Consider the following 27,714-nt stretch of genomic DNA (forward strand, 5'->3'; position numbering starts at 1 on the left):
CTATCACGATTAACAGAATCCTCTTGCTAGTTTGGGGTTGATCCGCCCACCCACCCCCTGCACACATGCCGGAAGTTCCTATTCTTTTCATCCCTGGGTTGCTTCCCTTGAAGACTGCAAATGCTCTTTCACCATCCCTACCCCTAGTTTCGACCTAGGTAAGGTAATGATCATACAGTGCAAAATATGAATGGGTAGTGTTATGCAGGTTGAATTGAAGGCTACTGTATTACTTGCTCATGAATTCTGCCAAATGCGAGCTTTCTTTTCAGGTACATGAAGCTACTGTCCACCGACGCAGGGTCCCTAGGGCCCATACCTCCCACACCCTCAGGGTTGGCACCCTCAACGTTGGCACACTGAAAGGTAGGTCTGGCGAGATAGTTGAGATGCTTGAACGGAGACGTGTGGATATATGTTGTATGCAAGAAGTAAGGTGGAGAGGAGGTTCTGCTAGGTTCCTCACAGGCAAGGAACACAGGTACAAGATTTTCTGGGCAGGGAACACTGACGGGGTTGGAGGCGTGGGTATACTTATCGCTGAGAAATGGGTAGATAAAGTAATTGAGGTAATCAGAGTATGCGACAGAATACTTAAGATTAGATTAGCGCTTCATCATAGTTTAGCAACCATTATATCAGCCTATGCTCCTCAGTCGGGGCTACCTGATGGACAGAAAGACCGATTCTATGACACTCTACTGCAGACTACCTCGTTGACGAACGACAGAGACCTTCTCTTTGTGGCTGGTGACTTCAATGGTCACGTTGGACGACATGCTGGGGGCTTCCACGGCGTACATGGAGGCTATGGCTCTGGTTCCCGCAACGAGAAGGGAACCAGGCTGCTGGAGTTCTGCGATGCAAATAATCTTATGATTTGCAACACTAACTTCAGGAAACCTACCAGCCACCTAGTCACCTACCGATCGGGCCAACATACCAGCCAAATTGACTACATCCTTGCCAGGCAAAGGGAGAGATGGCTACTTATAAATGCCAAAACCTTCCCAGGCGAAGAATGCACCCCACAACATAGACTGGTAGTTAGTGACTTTAGGATCAGGAGTAGGAGGACATCCAGAAGACGACCAACATGGAGAAGAAGGATCTGGAAGCTTAAGGATCCTGTGAATGGACAGAGATTTAGAGACATGTTACTTGAAGCCTTTGACGAAGTAGAAGGGGATAGTGTATCACATGGGGTAGAGGACAACTGGACGTTTCTAAGGGACAACCTGCTGAGAGCCACTGACCAGATCTGTGGCTGGTGCAAAGTCCCCTCTCGTCCCAAGGTAACGTGGTGGTGGAACAGTGTCGTAGACAGGGCTATTAGAGAAAAGAGACAGACTTGGAAGCACTGGAAGAATGGTGGTAGCAGGGAATTGTATCAGACTGCTAAAAGGGAAGCTAGGAGACAGGTCTATCTAGCCAGAGGGGAAGCAGATAAGAAAAAATTTGCCAATGTTCTGCGCCGTGAGGACCAAAGACTGGAGGTGTTTCGCGTTGCAAGACAGTGTGTGAGAGAGAATTGTGATGTGGTGGGAGAGAAGTGTGTTCGCATGGAAGATGGTTCACTTGTGCTAAACGAGGATGCAAAGAGAGAGCTTGGAGACGCCACTATGAAAGGTTGCTGAATAAAGAAAATGAATGGGATAAAGAGAGTCTGCCGAACGTTGACCCAACAGAGGGACCAGCTATCAGGGTTGATAGTTCCTTAGTAGCTAAGGCAATTAGAAGCATGAAGACAGGGAAAGCCCCAGGCCCATCAGGTATCACTGCAGAGATGCTCAAAATATCTGGTAGTGTCGGCTATAGCCTAGTCACCTGTATAGTTAATCAGGTGATACATGAAGGAGTCATACCCAATGACTGGTGTAGCAGCATAATAGTCAACTGCTACAAAGGTAAAGGTGATGCCCTAGATACAAATAATTACAGAGGTATCAAGCTGTTGGATCAGGTAATGAAGGTTACAGAGAGGGTCATAAGCCAACTAATTAGAGAGAGAGTTAGTTTAGATGCAGTTTGGTTTCGTGCCAGGGAAAAGTACCACTGATGCTATATTCCTGGTAAGGCAGCTGCAGGAGAAATACCTAGCCAAAGATAAGGCCCTGCACCTGGCTTTTGTTGACATGGAGAAAGCCTTCGACAGGGTCCCCCGATCCCTCATATGGTGGTCAATGAGGAAACTAGGAATAGAAGAATGGTTAGTGAGAGCTGTGCAAGCCATGTACAGGGACGCTGCTAGTAAGGTGAGGGTTGGAAATGAGTACAGTGAAGAATTCCGGGTAGAGGTAGGGATCCACCAAGGCTCAGTCCTCAGCCCCCTCCTATTTATCATAGTCCTCCAGGCAATAACGGAGGTATTCAAGACAGGATGCCCCTGGGAGCTCCTCTATGCTGATGACCTTGCTCTAATTGCTGAGTCATTATCAGAACTGGAGAAGAAGTTTCAGGTGTGGAAGCATGGTTTAGAATCGAAGGGCCTTAGAGTCAACCTAGCTAAAACCAAAGTCCAAATAAGTAGGAAGGTAGACAAATCACAAACGCCTTCAGGTAGATGGCCCTGCTCGATCCGTAGAAAAGGTGTAGCTAGAAACTCTATAAGATGCACCAAGTGTAAGCTATGGACACATAAGAGGTGCAGCAATGTCATAGGAAGGCTAACTAGGAAGATGGTTTTTGTATGTGGCAGATGCTCGGGAGCATTAACCTCTGAAAATCTGCAGAAAACAACTTCCGTCACTTTCCAGGGGGAAAAACTAGAAGTAGTTGATAGCTTCCGTTATCTTGGTGACCAAGTCAGTAGTGGGGGTGGGTGTGCTGAAAGTGTAACGGCTAGAGTAAGAATAGCCTGGGCAAAGTTTAGGGAGCTCTTACCTCTGTTGGTGACTAAAGGCCTCTCGCTCAGAGTAAAAGGCAGACTGTATGATGCATGTGTACGAACAGCCATGCTACATGGCAGTGAAACATGGGCCGTGACCGCTGAGGACATGCGTAAGCTCGCGAGAAATGAAGCTAGTATGCTCCGTTGGATGTGTAATGTCAGTGTTCATAGTCGACAGAGTGTAAGTACCTTGAGAGAAAAGTTGGACCTAAGAGGAATCAGATGTTGTGTGCAAGAGAGACGATTGCGCTGGTATGGTCATGTGGTGAGAATGGATGAAGATAGGTGTGTGAAAAAGTGCCACACCCTGGCAGTTGAGGGGACCTGTGGAAGAGGTAGACCCAGGAAAACCTGGGTCGAGGTGGTGAAGCACGACCTTCGAACTCTAGGTCTCACCAAGGAAATGACCAGAGACCGAGACCTATGGAAGTATGCTGTGCGTGAGAAGACCCGGCAAGACCAGTGAGAACAATCAAAATCAAATCATATATCAGAAAGCAGGGGTTAAGTGACCCATCTGTTCGTGTCCGCTGTCAGCCTCGTCTGGCACCCGTGCCGGTGATACGTAAAAGCACCATTCGCTCATGGCCGTTTGCCAGCTCTGCCTGGCACCGTGTCGGTGGCACGTAAAAGCACCATCCGTTCGTGTTCGTTGCCAGCCTCGCCTGGCTCCGTGCCGGTGACACGTAAAAGCACCGTCCGTTCGTGGCCGTTGGCCAGCTCTGTCTGGCCCCGTGTCGGTGGCACGTAAAAGCACCATCCGTTCGTGGCCGTTTGCCAGCTCTGTCTGGCCCCGTGTCGGTGGCACGTAAAAGCACCAGCCGTCCGTGTCCGTTGCCAGCCTCGGCTGGCCCCCGTGCCGGTGACACGTAAAAGCACCATCCGCTCGTGGCCGTTTGCCAGCTCTGTCTGGCAACCGTGTCGGTGGCACGTAAAAGCACCATCTGTTCGCGTCCGTTGCCAGCCTCGGCTGGCCCCCGTGCCGGTGACACGTAAAAGCACCATCCGTTCGTGGCCGTTTGCCAGCTCTGTCTGGCCCCGTGTCGGTGGCACGTAAAAGCACCATCCGTCCGTGTCCGTTGCCAGCCTCGGCTGGCCCCCGTGCCGGTGACACGTAAAAGCACCGTCCGCTCGTGGCCGTTTGCCAGCTCTGCCTGGCAACCGTGTCGGTGGCACGTAAAAGCACCATCTGTTCGTGTCCGTTGCCAGCATCACCTGGCCCCGTGCCGGTGACACGTAAAAGCACCATCCATTCGTGGCCGTTCGCCAGCTCTGTCTGGCACCTGTGCAGGTGGCACGTAAAAAACACCCACTACACTCACGGAGTGGTTGGCGTTAGGAAGGGCATCCAGCCGTAGAAACACTGCCAGATCTGACTGGGCCTGACGAAGCCTTCCAGCTTCACAGACCCCAGTTGACCCGTCCAACCCATGCTAGCATGGAAAGCGGACGCTAAACGATGATGATAAACGATGATGATGTACGTATATATATATATATGTATGTGTATATATATATATATATGTATGTATGTGGATAAAGGAAATTATATGACCTTGGTGAGTGTGTATGCTCCAACTATGTGCTATACTGATGACAAAAAACTTTCTTTCTACCATGCTTTGAAGGGTATTATAAGAAATATCGCTCGGGCAGACAAAGTCATTGTACTGGGTGACTTTAATGCTAGAATGGACATATGGACTGTAATTGGAAAGCATGGGATGGGAAAGTGTAATAGTAATGGCATGCTTTTGCTGCAGATGTGTGAGGAGCTGTGTCTGTGTGTTACCAATACCATGTTTCAACAAAAGAATAAGCTTAAGACTACATGGATGCACCCTGCATCTAAAGAATGGCATATTCTGGATTACATCCTAGTTAGGGTGCATGACAGACAGGATGTACAGTGTGTTCATGTTCTTCGTGGAGCTGAGTGTTGGACTGACCACCGCCTATTACGCGCAAAAGTGAAATTAGTCACAATACATAAAATCCGAGCTGCAGGGATTACCCTGCCTAAAAGACTGAATGTTGATTGTCTTAGGTGTAATAGTGTGAAGAGAACTTTACAAGAGGAAGTGAATGCTGCAGATTTTGGGGAGGATTGGCCGACCCTTAAAAAGTCAGTTTATGATATAGGCAAGAAAGTTCTGGGATTGATACAAAGAAAGCATCAAGATTGGTTTAAAGAAAATGATGAACATATAGATGATTTATTGGCTGATAAAATACGTACTTTGTCACGCTATTTGTCAGCAAAGTCACAGGAAAGGGAAGTGCTGCATAGGGAACTCAAGGATATATATATATATATATATGTACATATGTATGTGTATATATATATATATCAAAAGACGAAGACAGGTGATGTAGAAAACAAACAGATGTATTAGTATAACACTCAGGAATAGAAAAAGTCTTTTACGTTTTGAGCCTACACTCTTCTACAGAAAAGGACACAGAAAAAACAAGGAGAGAAACAAAGAGAGAAAAAAATATGTGTAGTGGCTAACGATCTATCATGTGTATAAATATATGTATGTGTATATATATATAATATATATATATATATACATACATATATATATATACATACATATATATATATGTGTATACAGTTGTGTAAATGCATATATATGAATGTATTCATATATGTACAGATGTACATAGGAATACATAGATGTAATTTGCATCATCATCGTGATTTAAATGTCCAATTCCTAATGCTTGTTTCGGTTGACTGGAGTCTATTGAGGCTTGCCCTTCCTGCCAGATCCTTACCCATTTCCATGCAAGGTAATACTTCCTGTGCCCCACATGTTTTCAGAGATTATTAGCCCCATAAACGACAGTGATACTCATTTGCAACACTTCATATGTTGTCAAGATAAGGGGACACAAACATACACACACAAATACATGATTGGCTTTTTACAGTTTCCATCTATCAGATCCACTCACAGGATATTGGTTGGCATGAGACTTTAATAGCAAACTCTTTCAGAGGATGTCACACTGTGGAACTGAATCCAAAACCATGAGGTTGCAAAGCAAACTTCAGCCCCTTTCCCCTAATATATATGACAAGGTGCTAAATAGTTCATGGCTTTGAGTAAAGGAAAATGTAGGGGGATCAGTTAATTATGGTTTTATTCAACATATTCCCCTCTCAAATTCACAAGCTTGGTCCTTCAGATTGTTTAAGCCCTGTAAAAGAACTTAGAAGGTTTGGCTTCCAACTAGACCTTTCACAATCCCCTTAAAGCCAGGAATTTTTCAGCACTCCACTCCCAACCCGTATAATCAACAACTTCATTCCCATCATTAACCATTACATTTAAACAGCAGCTGGTTAGCATCAACATAATGAATTATTGCTTAAATTCACTCTTAAAGCATCTACTCTTTCTCTCCCAATATTCAGAGATCTGATCTCACTACTTCATCACATACAGTGTTCACCATTTGTATATTATGTCATTTAGATCAAAGTTTGTCTTTTTCTTCAGCATTTGTATCTTACCTTCATAGCATTGTTAAGCCACCTTCAGTACATCAGCTGATGTCTTTACAACCAATATTGAACACTGCTCAGAAAGATACTATAAGCTGCATCTAACAGTATGCTATGTACGTAATTAACCCATCATTCAAAACTTTGCTTTTACCATAGATGGTGGGAAGAAACCTTCAAAACCACTTATCTCAGCTGAATTATGAGCTCCCATACAAAATTTAAACAGGACTGTTATTAAATATTTAATCCATGTAACACTACCGTATATTAGAGTATTTTATCAAACTAATATCATCCTTTTAATCTTGCTCTTTGTGTCAATAATATTTTTGTATGATTCAGAAAAAATGAATTTAGTGTTAGATGTGTAATATTCTTTCCTATAATTTTTATTGGATTATTGATACCATTAATAGAACGGACACTTCTTAAAGCATGGGATTAATTCAATTCATACTTTTGTTGATTTTACTGATATTTGTCTTGATTTAGGTGTGAAGATTGTTCTGAGTTCAGCTTTGCCAAGATCATCACTCTAAGTTCAATCAAATATGATGTCAGGCAAGTGGCGGGAGCAATAATATTGACTAAGCAACTACACCTCAAAATTTCTCACCTTATGCTTAAATTAGAAACAATTATTATTATGAGTTTTTTCTTCTTCCTTCAATTTTCTTTCCATTTTTGACAATTTTCTTACTGATATCTAAGCCAAAAGAAACTCTTTGTATACATCGATAGACCAGTCGAATAAACACATCTGATTGTTCATTTACAAAATCCAATAAAGTTATGTAGAGAAAAAAACACTATTTGAATGAATGATAAACATTCTCACAGCAACAATGCTCTTCTTAATAGGTGTGACATCCCATTGAGGACAATCTTTTGAACTTCTTGCAAGGATGGTAAACCAGGGATCATTTTCAAATAATTTTCACTTCCTTATTTCATCATTCCAAGTGATCCTAATTACTGGTATTCTAATTTCCCTGAGATGTCGCATTTTTTGTGATTTCAATGAGCAAATCTTCGTATTTTCTCAGCTTATCAAATTCTTTTGCCCCAACAATTAACGCATGCTAATTTAGTTAGCAGATATTAAAATATCTTGATGTTTGGTGACAATAAGTTTCCTCAAATCATAAGAACCAAAGGTCAACAATGACAGTTTCAATTCCATTCTCTTTCAGTCTTTTAAATAGGATTTTGGGTGTGGTGCCAAGTGAACCAATTACTACAGAAACAATTGTTGCTTGGAACTTTCAGTCTCAGCACTTGGGATGGATCCTGATATTGCTCAATTTTTTTTTCCATTTCTTTATCTTTGACTCTGCTATTATAAGGAATTGCAAAATCTGTGATCTTATACTCTTTGTTTATTTTGTTTTCTGCAATCATGCCTGGTCTTCTGACACAAAATAGTATGGTCAGTCTTTATAGGGAAGTCACACAAATTCTTGTAATCCTCATTTTCTATCACAGCCTCTGGTCCATGTTCATACAACTTATCTGTTGCTTTCAAGCCACAGACGTGGCCAACATCCCAATACACTCTTTTACCTTCACACACTCATGTCTGCCCAATATCATCGAAGTAGTGAGCTGGCCAAATTGTTAACACATCGGAAAAAATACTTAGCAGCATGTCTTCTAGATCGTTATGTTGTGAGTTCAAATTCTGGAAAGGTTATCTTTGCTAGTCATCCTTTCAGGATCAATAATATAAACACCAGTTGACAGGGGTCAATGTAATCAACAATACGCTCCCCACACAAAAAAAAAAAAAAACTTCAGGCCTTTTACATATAGTAGAAAAGATTATTATTATTATATTATTATTATTATTATTATTATTATTATATTATTATTATTATTATTATTATTATTATTATTATTATATGAAAACTCACAGCTTATTTTGCTGGGGATGATGGAAAGTGTCAGCTGCCCTCAGCCAGCAGACTAAGGTGATACTTGTGTACTGGTCATGATTCAAGAACCCTATGAAGAATTCTTACAGTTCCAAGGAATGGGGATTTTTGTAGGTGTTCTACCTTCTCACTTGCAGCAATGTTTTCCAGCTATGTTGATAGCTGACTGCTGATACTTCCAAGTGACCCAATTACTATTGCTATCTCCTCTACTCTCCTCATTGACCACAACCTTCATGTTTCCCACTTCAAATTATTGTATTATCATTATTATCATTATTATTATCATTATTATTATTACTAAAGCAGTGAGCTGGCAGAATTGTTAGTACACAGAGTGAAATGTTTAGCAGTAATTCATCTGCCGCTATGTTCTGAGTTCAAATTCTGCCAAAGTCGACTTTGCTTTTCATCCTTTCAGGGTCAATAAATCAAGTACCAGTTGAGTACTGGAATCGATGTCATCAACTGTCCCCCTCCCCACAAAATGCATCCCTTGTGCCCACAGTAGAAAGGATCATCATCATCATCATCATCATCATCATTATTATCATCATCATCCTCATCAACATTATTATTATCATCATCATCAGCATCATCATTATTACTATTATTATCATCTTTGTTAGATATATCTATGATTGCAAGCATGTTTATGATTAGCAAAGACTAGAATCTTTTAAAAGCTTTGTTCTTTGCAACGTGTAAGCCCCACCAGAATTAAATATGTATATTCTGTGAATCATCTTTCTTGTTCCTTCAGTTGAATTTCAAACTTCTAATCGCACCAAATATTATGTAGAAATGATTAACTCCCTTATACTAACTGGTGACCAGGGAACAGTGTGCATCTGTATGTACATATATATCAAAGTGTGCATTTGCATGCATATATATGACAATTCATCAATATGCTCATGTACGTATACTCTTTTACCCTTTTACTTGTTTCAGTCATTTGACTGCGGCCATGCTGGAGTACCGCCTTTAGTCAAATCAAATCGACCCCTGGACTTATTCTTTGTAAGCCTAGTACTTATTCTATTGGTCTCTTTTGCCGAACTGCTAAGTTAGGGGGACCTAAACATACCAGCATCGGTTGTCAAGCGATTTGGTGGTGGTGGTGGGGGGGAGACAAACACAGATCCACAACATATACACATACATACATATATATATACATATATACAACAGGCTTCTTTCAGTTTCCGTCTACCAAATCCACTCACATGGCTTTGGTCGGCCTGAGGCTATAGTAGAAGACACTTGCCCAAGGTGCCATGCAGTGGGACTGAAACTGGAACCATGTGGTTCGTAAGCAAGCTACTTACCATACAGCCACTCCTGTGCCTAAATATATGTAAAAATATTATATATGATCATATCTATACATCTATATATACATATATACACACAAGCACGCACGCACACACACGTGTGCACAAAGTATGGTACTTACATTTTTTCCCTCTATCTCTCTATTACTCATCAATATTACTCATCTTCTATTACTCATCTTTGTTAAATATTCCTCTCTTTCTCGCTCTCTATGACTAAGATTCAATCACAAAAACAGCAACGCATGAATAGCAACAATGATGATGATGATGGTATTTCTAATAATAATGTTAACAGTGATGGCATTGTTAAATAATAGATTTTTGTGTATTATAGCTAATATGATATTATAAGTTCAAATTATACACCGTAATTCTCTTCGTTAATTTCTTTAACTTCATAAAAAGATGTTTCTAATTTGATGGTGCCTACAATAGAATCAAGATAAATATATGTCTAGTTTCTTGTGTAGGTGAAAACAGACAAATATGTTCATTTCTTTCTTTCACCCACCTCTCTCTCTCTCTCTCTCTCTCTGTATACACACACACACACCTTGCAGCAGACATGTATGTATGGTTAAGAAGCTTGCTTTAGAACAGTGTCATTATTGTTTCAGTCTCAGAACATGAACGTTGTTGGCTAAGAGTCTGTACGATACCTTGGCAAACGACTTAAAGTGAAGTTGGTTGAGAGAAAGGGCAGAAATTATTGATATCTATTTATCTGTACCTGTGTATATGTGTGTCTCTAATGTGTATGAGTGAGTTTGTATTTCTCCTCATCTTTATGTGTGATCACTAACTGTAAGGAAACAACATCTTCTCTATCAATACAGTTGGTGTCATTTGCTTGAAGTCAGCCACGGAGACATGCCCAGGCTTCTTCACACATTGTGCAGGCCTTTTGAATAAAAAAGCTTGATTAATTAGTGCTGTTTGCTTCCTGTTTACTGAATAAATAAGTCTAGGCTGTTCAGAAGACAAACAGATAATTATCTTGGTTAGAAACAGGTGAGAATTGGCAACAAAAAAGGCATCCAACTGTGAAAATCTACCTCATTAAATACAGTCTCATACAAGCATAGAAGAGTGGACATTAAAACGATAATAGGAATGGACTGAAAGCAGCCAGGCAGAATGTTTGTTCTCTCCACTTAGATCTTTCATTGATCACTCTCCTACACCACCAAGAATCTCTCCTCCACCACCAAGTACCTCTCCTCCACCATCATACAGCTCTCTCTTCCCGCCAATCACTAAATCTGCCCAATGCTCTTACAGCTACATGCTACATCTCCGAGAAATCCCGTTAGTTGTAAACAAGTAGTTATGCCTAACACTTCAACTATATCATACACACAGGCACACAACACCACACACACACACACACATACACACACACACACACACACACACACACACACACACACACATATATATATATATATATATATATATATAGGGAGGAGGATTTGAAAATGCAGAGGTCTTTTAAAGATGTTTTTTGACTTGACTGGTTTCACTTTTTTTAAAAAACGATTTTCAAAAGTAAAGTGCAAGGCTTTGTGTAGCCTTTGTGGTGTTAAAGCTTAGTTAACAGCTTTAAAAGACCTCTGCATTTTAAAATCTTCTTCCCTATATATTTCCACTCTTGTGGCACCTTCAAATTTTACTTTGTTTTATATATATATATTATATATATATATATTATATATATATATATATATATATATATATATATGTATATATATATATATCATCATCATCATCATCATCATCATTTAACATCTGCTTTCCGTGCTAGTATGGGTTGCACAATGTTGACTGAAGGCTGGCAAACCAGATGGCTGCACCAGGCTCGAGTCTTGATCTGGCAGAGTTTCTACAGCTGGATGCTCTTCCTAACGCCAACCACTCCGAGAGTATAATGGGTGCTTTTTACGTGCCACCGCCATGGGGGCCAGTCAGCTGGTACAGGAAGAGACCTCACTCGAATCTTTTTACACGTGCCACCAGCACAGGTGCCAGTAAGGCAATGCTGGTAACGATCACGCTTGAATGGTGCCCTTTTATGTGTCACAGGTAAGGAAGCCAGTTGGCTGCTCTGGCACTGATCATGCTCCGATGGTGTTCTTGGCACCCTACTAGCACAGGTATAAGTGCCAGTAAGGCGACACTGGTAACGATCATACTCGAATAGCCGCTTTGTCAATGATCACACTCGTGTGGTGCTCTGTGCACCCCGCTAGTACGGATGCCAGTCATAGAAATGATTTTGATTTTGATTTCACTTGCTTCAACAGGTCTTCGCAAGCAAAGTTTAGTGACCAAAGAAGGAAAAGGTACGCATAAGCGGGCTGGTTATGCCCCTGGCATAGGCCACAGGTTAAGGTCTCATCTGGCTTGCCGGGTCTTCTCGAGCATAGCATATTTCCAAAAGTCTCGGTCGCTAGTCATTTCTTTGGAGAGGCCTTATGTTCAAAGGTCATGCTTCACCACTTCATCCCAGGTCTTCCTGGGTCTACCTCTTACACAGGTTCCCTCAACCGCTAGGGTGTGGCACTTTCTCACACAGTTATCCTCATCCATTCTCACCACATGACCATACCAGCACAGTCGTCTCTCTTGCACACTACATCTAATGCTTCTTAGGTCCAACTATTCTCTCGAGGTACTTACACACTGTTGAGTATGCACACTGACATTACACATCCATCGAATGATACTGGCTTCATTCCTTGTAAGCTTATGCATATCCTCAGCAGTCACAGCCCATGTTTCACTGCCGTACAGCATGGCTGTTCATACACATGCATCATACAGTCTACCTTTTACTCTGAGCGAGAGGCCCTTTGTCTCAAGCAGAGGTAAGAGCTCTCTGAACTTTGCCCAAGCTTTTCTTATACTAGCAGCTACAGTTTCAGTGCACCCTCCTCTGCTACTGACATGGTCACCTAGGTAACGGAAGCTATCAACTACTTCTAGTTTTTCTCCCTGGCATGTGGCGGAAGTTGCTCTCTGCGCATTTTCAGTGTTTATCGCTCCCGAGCATCTGCCACATACAGAACCTATCTTCCCAGTTAGCCTTCCTTTGATATTACTGCACCTCTTATGTGTCCATAGCTTACACTGGGTACATCTTATAGAGTTTCTACCTACCACTCTACAACAGATCGTGAAGGGCCATCTACCTGAAGGGATTTGTGGTTTGCCTGCCTTCCTACTTATTAGGAATTTGGTTTTAGCTAGGTTGACTCTAAGGCCCTTCGATTCTAATCCTTGTTTCCACACTTGAAACTTCTTCTCTAGTTCTGATAGTGACTCAGCAATTAGAGCAAGGGCGTCAGCACAGAGGGAGCTCCCAGGGGCATCCTGTCTTGAATTCCTCCATTAATGCCTGGAGGACTATGATAAATAGGAGGGGGCTGAGGACTGAACCTTGGTGGACCTCTACCTCTACCCGGAATTCTTCACTGTACTCGTTGCCAACCCTCACCTTACTGACAGTGTCCATGTACATGGCTTGCACAGCTCTCACTAACCATTCATCTATCCCTAGTTTCCTCATTGACCACCAGATAAGGAATCGGAGGACCCTGTCAAAGGCTTTCTCCATGTCAACGAAAGCCAGGTACAAGGTCATATCTTTGGCTAGGTATTTCTCCTGCAGCTGTCTCATCAGAAATATGGCATCAGTGGGGCTTTTCCATGGCACAAATCAAACTGCATCTCATCCAATTTTACTCTCTCCCTAATCAGTTGGGCCTGGGGCTTTCCCAGTCTTCATGCTTCTAATTGCCTTAACTACCAAGGAACTGTCAACTCAGATAGCTGGTCCCTCTGTTGGGTCAACATTCGGTAGACTCTCTTTATCCCATTCATTTTCTTTATTCAGCAACCTTTCATAGTGGCGTCTCCAAACCTCTCTCTTTGCATCCTCATTTAGCACAAGTGAACTGTCATCCATGCGAACACATTTCTCTCCTACCACATCACTCTTACACACTGTCTTCCAACACGAAATACCTCAAGTCTTTCATCCTCATGGCGCAGAACATTGGCAATTTTTTTCTTATCTGCTTCCTCTCTGACTAAATAAACCTGCCGCCTAGCTTCCCTTCTGGCAGTCTGATACGCTTCCCTGCTACCACCGTTTTTCCAGTCCTTCCAAGCCTGTTTCTTTTGTCTAATAGCCCTGTCAACAATATTGTTCCACCACCACGTTATTTTGGGTCAAGAGGGGACTTTGCACCATCCACAGATCTGGTCGGTGGCCCTTAGCAGGTTGTCCTGTAGGAACCTCCAGTTGTCTTCTACCCCATGTGAAGCTATTTCCCCTTCTATTTCGTCAAAGACTTTGAGTAATATGTCTCTGAAACTCTCAACTTGCGGGATCTTTAAGTCTCCAGACCATTCTTCTCTTTGCTGGTCATCTTCTGGGCATCCATATGTATGTATATGTATGTATATATATATATATATATATATATATATATATATATATATATGTATGTATGTATATGTATGTATATATATATATATGTATGTATGTATATGTATGTATATATATATATATATGTATGTATGTATATATATATATATTATATATATATATATATATATATATATATATATGTATGTATGTATATATATGTATATACATATATAGAGTGAAAAAAACTACAGAAGCTTGTTTTATAAGGTTAAAGAATATATTTAAGTCGTCATGTTAGAAAAATGTTATGAAATTTTGTGTATAGTAACATAGTTTTTGGAGAAATAACCGGTTTCATGTAAACTTTTCAAATTTCTCAAATTTCTTTACCTATATCTCGTCATGTCTTCGTTATGAAGTGCAAAGAGGAGTTCCAGGCAGGGGGGAGGCAATGAGGGATTTCTTCCGGTATAAGGGAGATAATCGCTTTATATTTTTTTATTTTTTTCAATGAGATGAGTTTCTCTGTATAAGAATGTTAGGATGGTTAAGTTTAGGCTTATATTTTTCAATGAAGAATGTTTCCTTGTTTAATCTAATTTGTGTTGGTGTTCCACTAGCACATTGATAGAATGGAAAGATTAAAAATCGTGGAAGTAGTTGCTTTGCGCATTTCTCAATATGCTCACTAAAGAGTATCATTCTGTATTCTGGGAATGCAATCTGTTGTTGATGCTGAGTGCATCTGCATCTGAGTGATAATCCAGTGGACCCTACGTAGTTTTGGTGGCAGCCCGAGCATCTTATGACATAAATTATGTTTTCAGAAGCACAAGTAAAATTAGATTTGATCTTGAATTTTTGTCCCTCTTTCAAAAGGAAATCTGATCCTTGCAGAAGGTTTGGGCATGTTGCGCAGTTTGGTCTACAACGTTTTTTAAACTTTTGCATCCGTAATTTCAGAAAACAATTTTGCCTTTGTGAGAATCTTTTTTAGTGATTTAAGTTGTTTGTAGCTTTTAATGATTTTATGTATATTTAGAATTTCCTTTAATTTGGGGTCCTTATGAAGTATTGGTAAATTCTGGGTGATGACGATGAAGGCTTCTTTATTTCTGGGGTTGTATGTGGATATGTAAGGCAGACACTACCCAGTTCAACTCAGAGAGGATGGGATCAGACGTGCAACAGAAATCGACATAAAAACTTTGAGAAAAGTTAAACACAACAACACACCTTCCCCGAAAATACTGCCTTACATATCCACATAAATTCAAGATCAAATCTAATTTTACTTGTGCTTCTGAAAACATAATTTATGTCATAAGATACTCGGGCTGCCACCAAAACTACGTAGGGTCCACTGGATTATCACTCAGATGCAGATGCACTCAGCATCAACAACAGATTGCATTCCCAGAATACAGAATGATACTCTTTAGTGAGCATATTGAGAAATGCGCAAAGCAACTACTGCCACAATTTTTAATCTTTCCATTCTATCAGTGTGCTATTGGAACACCAACACAAATTAGATTAAACAAGGAAACATTCTTCATTGAAAAATATAAGCCTAAACTTAACCATCCTAACATTCTTATACAGAGAAACTCATCTCATTGAAAAAAAGAAAAAATATAAAGCAATTATCTCCCTTATACCGGAAGAAATCCCTCATTGCCTCCCCCTTGCCTGGAACTCCTCTTTGCACTTCATAACGAAGACATGACACGATATAGGTAAAGAAATTTAAGAAATTTTAAAAGTTTACATGAAACCGGTTATTTCTCCAAAAACTATGTTACTATACACAAAATTTCATAACATTTTTCTAACATAACGACTTAAATATATTCTTTAACCTTATAAAACAAGCCTGCTGTAGTTTTTTCACTCTTTTCAATTTTTTATACATCCAACCACGTGCTTTCTCACACCAACTTTCTCACCTATATATATATATATATATATATATATATATGTATGTATGTATGTATGTATGTATATGTGTGTTTGTGTATGTATGTATATATATATATATATTATATATATATATATATATATATATATAAAAGATATGCTTATATATCTGAGTAGCTGTGTAGCTACCTTACAAAAAGGCTCCTTGTTATTCACTTCAACCCATTATCCCCTAATACAGAGCTGCCTCCTCCTCTACTGTATTCCTACTCAGTTGAAGTGATACTTAATCTTGCAGGATGTATGGTAAACACTAATGCTGGTGCCATGCGAAAGACACCCAGTGCATGCTATCCAATGGTTGTCATTAGGAAGGGTATCCTGCTGTAGAAGCCTTGCCAAAGTAAACATTGGAGCATGTTGTGGTCTTTGAACCCATCGGATCTCATCAACTCATCTAACCCGTGCCGCATGGATCACTAAGTCTAAATGATGCTAAAGATACTGATAACGATATGTATTTATATATCACACACACACACACATACACACTTGCAAGAGTGTGTTTAAACATGCGTACGGACATACATATATATGTATCATTTGAAATCTGTTTCCTATTTACAAGATTTTGTTAATGGATATAATTAATTAGAAATAATCGAAAGACAAATATTAATAATCTGAAGACTTAACAAAATAATTCCTAGTTCCTCAACTTGTCCGTTACTTTAATTATCAGTCACAACATAAACAGAAATGACTTCCAATCCAATTTCACTTTTTTCAACACAATTCTATTACTTTCATAATGATTTGAGTTAATTAATTGAGTTGTGCACACAATGTTTCATATATATTACAAGCACACACACACATGCACACACTCATACATACAACAAACATATGTATATATATGTACATTTCTATATTTTCATGATGTTAATCTATACATATGCGAATATCAATGTACTTACTCTTATGTATTTGTGATTGTGCATGTGTGTGTAAGTGCATGCATATATGCATATATAAATATTTATGTTTCTATATCTATATATCTACTTACACACATACACACGCAAACATATACACACATACACATATATTTATATATATATATATATATACATATATCACTAATAGAAACACAGAAGCACCTGTACACACATAGATTTATTAAAATATATATAAACACAAATGCACGTGCATACACATACATACATGCACGCACATGCACACACGCACACACACACACATGCTCACACACTCACACACACACGCACACGCACGCACACACACACACACACACAAATCTTAATTTGTTTGCATTCTAAGCATCAACCTGTTCCATCTTGATGTGTCTAATCAATAATTATTAATATCAAAATGTATTAATTACTCCACTGTTATGAAAATAAGCTAATTACAAACCAACTACTTGACTATCTGAAAAAAAAACATAATAATTAAAAAATATGTTATATATTCTGTGTGCAGGTGCTTGTATTAATAATATATTTTGCTCTAAGAAACGTTATTTATATATTTAGGAAAGAAACTTTTTTTTAAATATCTGGAAAAATAAAATATAATAAAACAGCACAAATCTGGTAAACTTCTTTTCCAAGTATATTGTCTGTTGGAGTTGTATATTATCAGAATATACTAAACTTAAAATAGTGCATCTCAAATGTTAGTCATCGTGTTCAAGTTCCTAGCACAGATCATATTTTTGCTGTTGGTTCATCACACCAGACACACGAGTAATTGAGAGGATGGAATAGAACAGACAATGAAAGGCAATGCATGATTGATAGGCCAGAATATAATATGTACTGAATTGCTCTTTAATCATTGTCTGGAGGAAAACTTCAACTAATTCAAAATACTTTTGTTTCCTCAGAATTCATTTATCTAAATCTATGATAGTGTCACTCTTTAGTTATTCTTCTTGATTCATTTTATTTTCTTTTATTTGTGCATCATTTGTTATACATATGAAAAAAAAAAATCTATAATCAGTATATCAGAGACAGGCTTGATTAGATTATATGATGATAAAGTCTAATAAGACTGAAACATCTGCAGAGTAGTTCCCCTTGAATAGAATGGATCATGAAATATATAACTCACTTTTGTGAACTTACTCCCTACTTTTAAAGTTATCTTCCATTTTATTTACAATTAATGCCAGAAGTGAAATTTCTGTTAATCCACAAGTTATTATAAGTATCATTTGGTGCACCATCCCTAATTTACTTATATGGGGATAATATAACAAGTTTAATTAATTATCAATATTTCTCTGTTTTTGACATCTTCATCAGCACTGAGTATAAAATCAACAGTTTATGAGGACTTTATCTTTCTATTTGAATTCACGCTTTGCATAAATTCCTTTTTGAAACTATTTAGATATTTCATTAGTTTTGGTCTTTGAAAAAAGATCATAAAATTGCTTTTAAATTAATTTGACAGTATTGATTTCTAATATAAGTTTTTCCGATTTTGATATAATGAAGTGATGAAATGATACTGTGGCATCTCTAAGTTTGTTCTTCTCAACAACATTGGTCATTTTTAGGGCACAACCAATTCCCTGCAATCACTCTGCAGCTTGCTGCAACTCAATCCCCAGATCACTGCTACTGACAGGCTGTTACTTCATTGTGTCTTCAGTTGTCATGAGAATGGCTTTTGCCCTTTTCAATTTAGCTTTCTTCTCATTCATTCCAGCACTGGCCTTTCCAGCATGACTCTTCTTTATTTTTTATCAGTTGTATTATGCCTTGTGCTACAGGTTTTGCTTTGAGTTCAAACCACACCATGGTCAGATTAGCCTTTCTTTCGTGGGGGTCAAGGAAAATTTATTTATTGATGCCAAGTAATAGACTGGCAGAACTATAAGAATATCAAACCAGATATTTTATGGCATTTGTCTCATCTCTATGTGTTCCTGTGACCATATCTGCAACTCTTGGCTGGTGTTTCTAGTAGAAGTAGCTCTCTTCAATACTGACTTCTCTTTTTGTTTTGTTTTTGTGCTGTTTTTCTTTTTGAATTCCACAAAAATTCCTAAAGCTTTCAGAATAACAAGCATGCAAGAAATATGAAGCTCATATATTTAAGAAGATAATTACTTCTATTTCTTCTAGTGAGTGGTGGTGGGAGGTTATTGCTATGCTTGATATTTCCATTATAAAATCGAAAAAAACCCTTCTGGCTGACTTTGAACCCAAAGGTGCAAGCATGTTAAGTGATTTGTTTCCTGACCATGTGCTTTTTAGTCCAATCGCCAATTTTCTACGGCTGGATGCCCTTCCTGTCACCAACCCTTTTTAGTTTTCACAGAAGATGGGAAATGAAGGACACCAATTGTACCACAGTGATTGCTCACTCACAACTATCATGCAATGTCGAGAAAGGACAGTATAAAACACACACAACAAGCTTCCACACAGTTTTCTTCAACAAAATCAACTCATAAAACTTTGAATGACTTGAGAAGACACTTGCCCAAGGTGCCACAGAGTAGGACTGAACCTGATGCCTTATGGTAGGGGAGAAAACTTATTACCCACACAGCCATGCCTGTACCAACATGAATGACAGAGAATATACCAATCACTGACGAACAAGAAACCAAGAAAATCCCAGGGTGGAACTGAAGTTGGCAAATAAGAGGAGAAAATTGATTGCTGGGAGATATTTAGTCCCAATACACTAAACTTCTCCATGAAGAATCTTTAACATAGAATCTAATTTAAAATATTAATTGAAAACAAACAATTAAGAAGGTAGATTGTCTTATACTGAAATATGACTAAAATCTCAATTATCTCGCTAATACAAATTTACATTTCGGTGAAATAAATAATTAAACAAACAAAAAATAACCCAAAATTATTACACCATTTTTTCTATGTATTTATTTATACATTATGACTGGATATATAATTCTGATATAATTTAATAAATAGAAATACTAGATTAATCTGCCGAATAAATTTCATTTACCTTTTGAAATTTTAAATTGAATTTCAAATAGAAAAAGAAAAATACATTTTTGATTACAGTTTCTGTATAATCTTAAATATTCTAGAGAGTGATATGCTGTAAAATAAATGAGTAAACTGTAGCCAAATGCTACAATATCCTAAAAAAACCCACAAAGAATAACAAAAGAAAAGCTATTTTGGTTACTAATTAATTCAGTCAAGCAATCGAACAAGATTTCAAGTGAATTCACTGATTTCTTAAGAAATTAATCCAAATCCAAAGTAAATATTCCGTTAGTGGCTTTCTCTCAGACTGTCTGTTCCTTTGTTTCAAGATTTTGTTTGTAATTTCTTTTAAAATTATTAATTGAAAACTAAATTTGAAAAAATACTAAGAAACAATGATATTTAAATAAGTATTTCTTGTTTTAATATTTTCAAAATATTCTAAGCCGAAAAAATGATAGAATAATAAGTTGTGGCCAAACATACTAAGGACATCATTACAATGTAGTGAGACAAGTTAATCAAAATGAAGCCTAATTAAACTTCAGTTTGTAACAAGCATCAATATATTTGTTTCAACTGATAAACATTTTAATTAGATATTAATATTATTATGCATTATCAATATTATTGTCTCCTTCCTCCAGTCTTTTTGTCAAACTTTAATTATTATGATTGAGTTTTCATTCTAAGCTCAAAACCTACCAAGGTCAATTTTGCTTTTCATCCATTTGGTGCTGATAAAAGGGAGTACCAGTCAAATATTGGGGGTCAATGTAATCAAGGAAACTCCTCCTACACAATTTCATGCCTTGTCTCTATTTTAGAAAGAGTTATTATCTTATAATAATTCTGCTTGTCATTGCATTACTTAGCCCATTGGTTACGCTTTCATGTGATTAGAGCAAAAGAGGGAGAGACAGAAAAGAGGGAGAGAGAATGAGAGGGAAGGAGAAAAAGAAAGAGGGAGAGAGGAAAATAGAAAGAGAGAGAAGCATCCGTGATGTGAGATAGGGGAAACATAATGATTTTAGCAGAGGGGTGATGTTCTGATGGTGAAGTTAAAGAAAGACAGAGAAAGTGAGGGGAAATAGAGCAAGGAAGGAAAGAAAGAGGAGAAAAAGAGAGGAGGGAAAGAGATGATGATGGTGGTGGTAGTGATTAGATAGTGAAAAGTGTATTTTTTTAATTGAACTTCCTCATATCACCTATCATTTAACACATGCATGTAAGTGCAATTCCATGAAATATTCACGCTTATTTATGTGGCAGACATATGCAATTTAAATAAAGGTTGTATCACATGTACAGGATATTTGGGGTTTTTTTTCTTCCTTTATGGGAAACATGGAAAAATAAGAGTGAATATTTATTTTGAGTACTGTGATTTAAGTCTATAAAACTGTTCAGAAATTATATAAAGTGGATTAAGTAATCATCCTATTCCAATTTCCTTCACTTTCCTGTGATTAGCAGATGAGTGACCATCTTTCCATACAGACATAACACAGGCTACACTTTCAGGTTTTTTGGATAAAACTTTCAGAAATAACACCATTGATTTATTATTAATTCCATGAAATATTCGTGGATTCCATTGGATATGAAGGTGCACTATCCAAACATGATCGATGCCAGGCCTGCCTGACTGGCTCCTGTGCCGGTGGCATGTAAAAAGCACCCACTACACACTTGGAGTGGTTGGTGTTAGGAATGACATCCAGCTGTAGAAACCTTGCCAAATCAGATTGGAGCCTGGTGCAGCTGCTGGCTCTCCAGACCTCAGTCAAAACGTCCAACCCATGCCAGCATGGAAAACGGACGTTAAACAATGATGATAATGAGGATGTACCAAGCTGGCAGAATTGTTAGAGCAATGGACAAAATACTGATCATCATTTCTCGAAGCTCTTTAGATTCTGAGTTCAGATACCACTGAAGTCAAATTTGTCTTTGATCTTTTTGGAGATAAAATAGCAGTCATGTGCTAGGGTTGAAGTCATTGTCTAATCCCTAACCCTAAAATTCCTAGTCTTGTGCCAGAATTTGAAACAATCATTACCATTATTAAAGGAGCAAATAGGCAGAATCCCTACAGTGTCAGAAAAATTGCTTTCCAGTCTTAATTTTGGTCCTGGAAAGTTTTGGCATTTATAAGCAGCCATCTTTGCCTTTTTCAGGTGAGGATGTAGTCAATCTGACTAGTGTGTCTGCCCGAGCGGTAGGTAACTAGGTGACTGGCAGGTTTTCTGAAGTTAGTATTGCAAACCATAAGATCATTTGCGTCTCAGAACTCCAGCAGCCTGGTTCCCGCCTCATTGCGAGTGCCAAAACCGTAGCCTCCATGTATGCCATGGAAACCCCCAACATGTTGTCCAACATGTCCATTGAAGTCACGAGCCACAATGAGAAGGTCCCTATCATTCATCAATGCGGTAGTCTGCAAGAGGGTGTCATAGAATCGGTCTTTCTGTCCATTGGGTAGCCCTGGCTGAGGGGCATAGGCCGAGATAATGGCTGCTAACCCATGGTGGAGCACTAATCTAATCTTAAGTATTCTGTCACATACCCTGACTACCTCAATTACCTTATCTACCCATTTCTCCGCAAGAAGTATACCCACACCTCCAATCCCGTCAGTGTCCCCTGGCCAGAAAATCTGGTACCTGTGTTCTTTACCTGTGAGGAACCTAGCAGAACCTCCTCTCCTCCTAACTTCTTGGATGCAGCACATATCAACACATCTCCGTTCAAGTATCTGTATTTTTATATATGCATCCATGTCTTTATTTAATTTCAGTAGGGAAGGAAATTAGATGACTTTTTAAGAGTCATTTTTGAAAGATAAACATGACACATTTGCAGAGTTTTCAGCAATATTAAATGGTATTTTCCTCATTAGCATTGTTATAAGGGTACACATATAATAATAAGATTACATCATCATCATTGTTCGACCGTGGTCGAGACAATGGAATTTACCATGCTACGCCAGACTTCACGGTCCATCATAGCATTATGGAGGTCCTGTTGCTGGATGCCTGTATCCCTGGAGATTACATCAGGGTAGGAGAGTGTGCACCCGCTGGTATCGCTAGTAGATGGCTTCCAGAGGAGAAGAGTAGAAATTGCCTTGTTTTCAGCTCTACAACAATGTCCAGCAAACTGGACTCTCCTACCTTTCACAAGAGATGACACAAGTGGTAGTTTCCCATATATTTGCATTTTGGTTGGATGACGCTTCCACAAGAGATTTTGACTAAAGCGTTGGACTCTGTAGATAGGTACAAAATGTTTGAAATCCTTAAGCTCTATGGGATTCCAGACAAAATCATTTCTACCATCAAGGTCCTCTACACAGACCTTAACCCCTGACGGAGAAACATCATCTTTCTCAATCAAAGCTGGAATACTACAGGGAGACACACTTGCCCCATTTCTCTTCATCATTGTCGTTGACTATGTGCTACATATGTCAGTTGATACCATCTCTGGCAAGTGCTTTGAAAGAAAACCTAGAAGAAGTTCCAGACACCCAGCTGAATACTTGACATAATAAGATTACACACACACACTCATATGAATATATATGTATATACATAGGCATACATAATGTATACATGCATATTTATACACACACATACATGCACAGCATACAAATATATACACAATATATCCATTTACATATGCACACATACATACACACACACACATTCACACAGAAATATACAAACACCTGTCTGTTCAATGAAATAATCTCTGAAATCATTTAAAAGTAACATATTGCCCATTCTGTAATCCTATAACTTAGATACCTACGAATGCAAATACAAAATTTATGACCATCAACATAGACATAAGAATAGATATGTTTCTTGTTCTAAGTAGGTACATGAAAGTTTGAAATGTAACAACAATGCAAAAGAACTATTTCCTGCCGCATACCACAAGAAATATCTAATTCTTTGCAACATGAAACAGCTGCTAGGTTCAGTTGCAAATAGAACTTTGTTGAAATATAGCATTGTCAAATCACCTCTGGACCTCCAGCAAAAAGTACATGGAAACTAAATTTTCTCTATGTATATTCATAGACATAGACTGACAGTATGTCATATACTCATCTCTCTCTCTCTCTCACTTTCACTTTCTCACTATATATATATATATATATATATATATATATATATATATATATAAACACATACAGATATACATATGCAAATATAAAGATACACATAAGTATATACGTATATAATATGTACACAGACAAACATACATGTTACATGTGTGTGTGTGTGTGTGTGAATACATACGTACTTGCAGACATTTAATTTCACTAAGCTTACACTTCCATCCATCAACTGCAAACTTCAGCAAAAATAGTGATATTGACAGGTCTGTCCCAGAATAGAAGCAGGGTGGATGAGGCTTAAGGTAAATGTTGACAGCCTTTGAGTGCTGTGTGAGGTAGCACTCACTCACCACCTGCTAAACAACAGCAACAAATTTAACTAAACCAACCAAGTACTTAAACATAACATTTTGCAAGGCAAGAGTGTGCATCACATGAGACACCCACTTCCTGGTGACCTTGCATACAAACCCAGAAGTACAGCATTGAAATATTTCAGCAAATCCCAGCAGAAGAATCACTCCACATGACAAAAAGGGGTATTATATGGGTATGTTACCCACAAATTCATGTGAAAATTACCATGAAGTGTAGCTTGTCTCAAACTCTTGATTGCTACAAGACTTCACATCTGAAAGCCTATATTTTAGCAATCCATGGGCAGGAAATAGCTAAGAAATATCTAATGAGTAAACAAGAGTGAAGTGCTTAAAATCCAAAGGTAAAACTAAATGTTGCTTACACTCTGTGGAGGACATACCACATGTAAACAGTATCTGCCCCCAAAATGTCTCTAAGGTACTGCCATTGTGATATGATGATGTTGTTGTTAAAGCATTATAAAATGCAATCACCTGTAAAAACTGTCTTGAGATTAATATAAGCCACAGATCTGCTATTGACTGTGTGTGTAGTTAACACAAGCAATATTGGTCATTCCGATCAAAATTTGTATCAAGTTCAATCATAACTTGCCAGATATATCTTTTGAAGACTGATAAGAAGAATCACAGAGAGTCATAGAAATCAGATGCTCAGCAGATGTGAACTCCAGTTTCAAAAGAAGCAAGAACGAGAATATTTATGGACAACTGCTTCAAAGCTTACATCTCCTCTTCTTTGATTATAAATTCCATTTATATCAAAAATTATCAGTGCACATATCTAGGTAAGTTAATTTTGATGTGACAATATTGGAATGCTCAGATTTTCAGAGAAAAGGAGAGAGCAGTTAAAATGTAATTTATGGAGGCAATTTGTGAAAGGAACAGTAAAAATATGCAAGAATTTTCTGGAGTCCAAAATTGAACAGTGATTGTTATTGCTATCGGAATTCAAGTGATGAAGCTTTTGTTTCTCTGCCAGACAGAAATGCCTTTCATTCTGGAAGAATTCTAATTAAAAACAAAGCAACGATATAATGGCATACACACTCACACACACACAAACGTATACATATATATAGTTATTCATATTCACACATACAGACACATATATCCATATACATATATGGGAAAGAATTCATAGTAGTGAATACATTTGCATTTCATGGACTTAGAAATAAGAAATAAGAAATTCTTAAGTCTTACAACTAGGTGAAACTGAAATAAATTAATGTTGTGTCTTGTGTGTGTGTGTGTGTGTGTGTGTGTGTGTGTGTGTGTGTGTGTGTGTGTGTGTGTGTGTGTGTGTGTGTGTGTGAATGTATCTGTGTGAATGTATTTAAAATCCACTATGTTAATTTTTTTGAGTTATTTTAAAGTAATTTTTATATAGTATGGTGTATGAATTCTAATGGGAACATCTTCTAGTAGTTTGGATATGGCAGTAACTACATCCTTCTATCTCTCTGATTGAATTTACAAATGTCTTTCTCTGCTGCTATTTTTGTCTTTCTCTCATTTCCACTGTGTGTGTGTATGTGAGTTTGTGTGTCTGTGTGTATGTGTGTTTTTGTGTGTGCATGTACATACTCATATATAAATATGTATGTAGGTATATGGAGATGTATATTTGCAGCAAGTATAAGTGAGTCCATATATTTCAGAGAAAATGCTAATTCCATGAATACAAATATATACAAATGATAAATGCATGAAGACGTATGGGGTTTGCTATTACCACACCAAATATCTCAACTGCTGTACACTGCTTTGAAAGTTCTGTGTTTTCTGGATGTGGTCAGCCAGATGAAAGCAACTCAGGTTGTATTTCACAATCAGGCAGCAGCACATGCAGAAAAAAAAACCATGGTGTCTGCATTTAGATGTTGTAGTATTGATCCTAACACCATATTTTTAATGCCCATTTTTGCATGGGTCAGAAAGAATCTGCTGAAGAAGATTTTCTCCAGCTGGATGCTCTTCCAGTCACCACTTCTCACCTATTCTCAAGCAAAGAAATATTTCCTTGTGGTCAGACATGTTTTCATGGAAGATTGGAAATTAAGAAATCAGTGATGCTATACTATATCAAATAAAGTAAACCAACCCATCACCATCAACATGCATACACATATACAAACATATATATAACAGGCTTCTTTCAGTTTCTTTCCATCAAACCCAATCACAAAACTTTGGTTAGCCTAGAATTATAGTAGAAGACACTTGCCAAGACACTTCCCTGTTTTGCATATGGCCAGGAGTCATTTTATAGAGATTCAGCTTCTATTTCTAGCATATATAGTGATTGCATAAGAGTCTTCATTGTGAGTTCTTTTGAATGGGCTGAGTATTGCAGGATGAACAGAGGCAGCCAAAAGTATGTTGGTAAGGAACAAAAGAGAAGAACTACAAGAATTATTTAGGGGTCGCAGCCAAACCTGAGTGTTTTGACTTCTATACTATTGAAAGAAACGATGCTATATCACCACAAAATAAAGTGTTTCTTTTTAAAATTATTTCTTGAACATTTGGAATATTTCTTTTTATTTCTTAACAAATCTGAAAATAGGACATTAATATTCTTACGAAATAACCAATATTGTTATTGCTGTTGTTGACCCCCAAATCAATCCTGAACATTCAGATCCATGAGCAAAGATGTTTCAGTTTTATAAATACCATCTTCCTTTATGAATATTTACTGCATTACCTGAGTCTTTCATTCTACTGAGATGAGAAGTTGTGATTGGTGGGATATTTAGCTACTGTTGCTATTTCTTGCAATGTAACTGGCAAGAGAGAAGCTCCCTCATGGCTTTACACTCACTCAGTGGTTTAATTCTATATAATTGTTAACTTTTTATTAAATCCATTCTTTTTTTCTTTATGTTCTTTACCAAACACTAGAAGATTTTTTGCCTTTTTTTATATATATATTTTAATTCCAGACTTGACTAATTTCTTATGGGAAGAGTTAAAGGGGATTCAGATGCTAATTTAGGTGATGGCAAGAAGCTGAAATCATTACTAGACAACACTGCTCTTTAATCAATAATGATAACATATCTCAGTAGACAAATAATGATGGTTTATCTGTGTTTGTGGATAATCCATACTGTCTGAAAGCAATTCAAAACATGTACACAC

General features: G+C 38.0%; 1 protein-coding gene across 1 annotated transcript in view; it reads right to left on the minus strand.

The window, feature by feature from the left end:
* LOC115222188 (coiled-coil domain-containing protein 39-like) overlaps positions 1-27,714 on the minus strand; it is a 1,476,917-nt gene that overhangs the window by 846,145 nt on the left and 603,058 nt on the right. The window lies entirely within an intron of this gene.

This window comes from Octopus sinensis, linkage group LG19, assembly GCF_006345805.1.
Source record: "Octopus sinensis linkage group LG19, ASM634580v1, whole genome shotgun sequence".
In the NCBI taxonomy this organism is placed as follows: domain Eukaryota; kingdom Metazoa; phylum Mollusca; class Cephalopoda; order Octopoda; family Octopodidae; genus Octopus; species Octopus sinensis.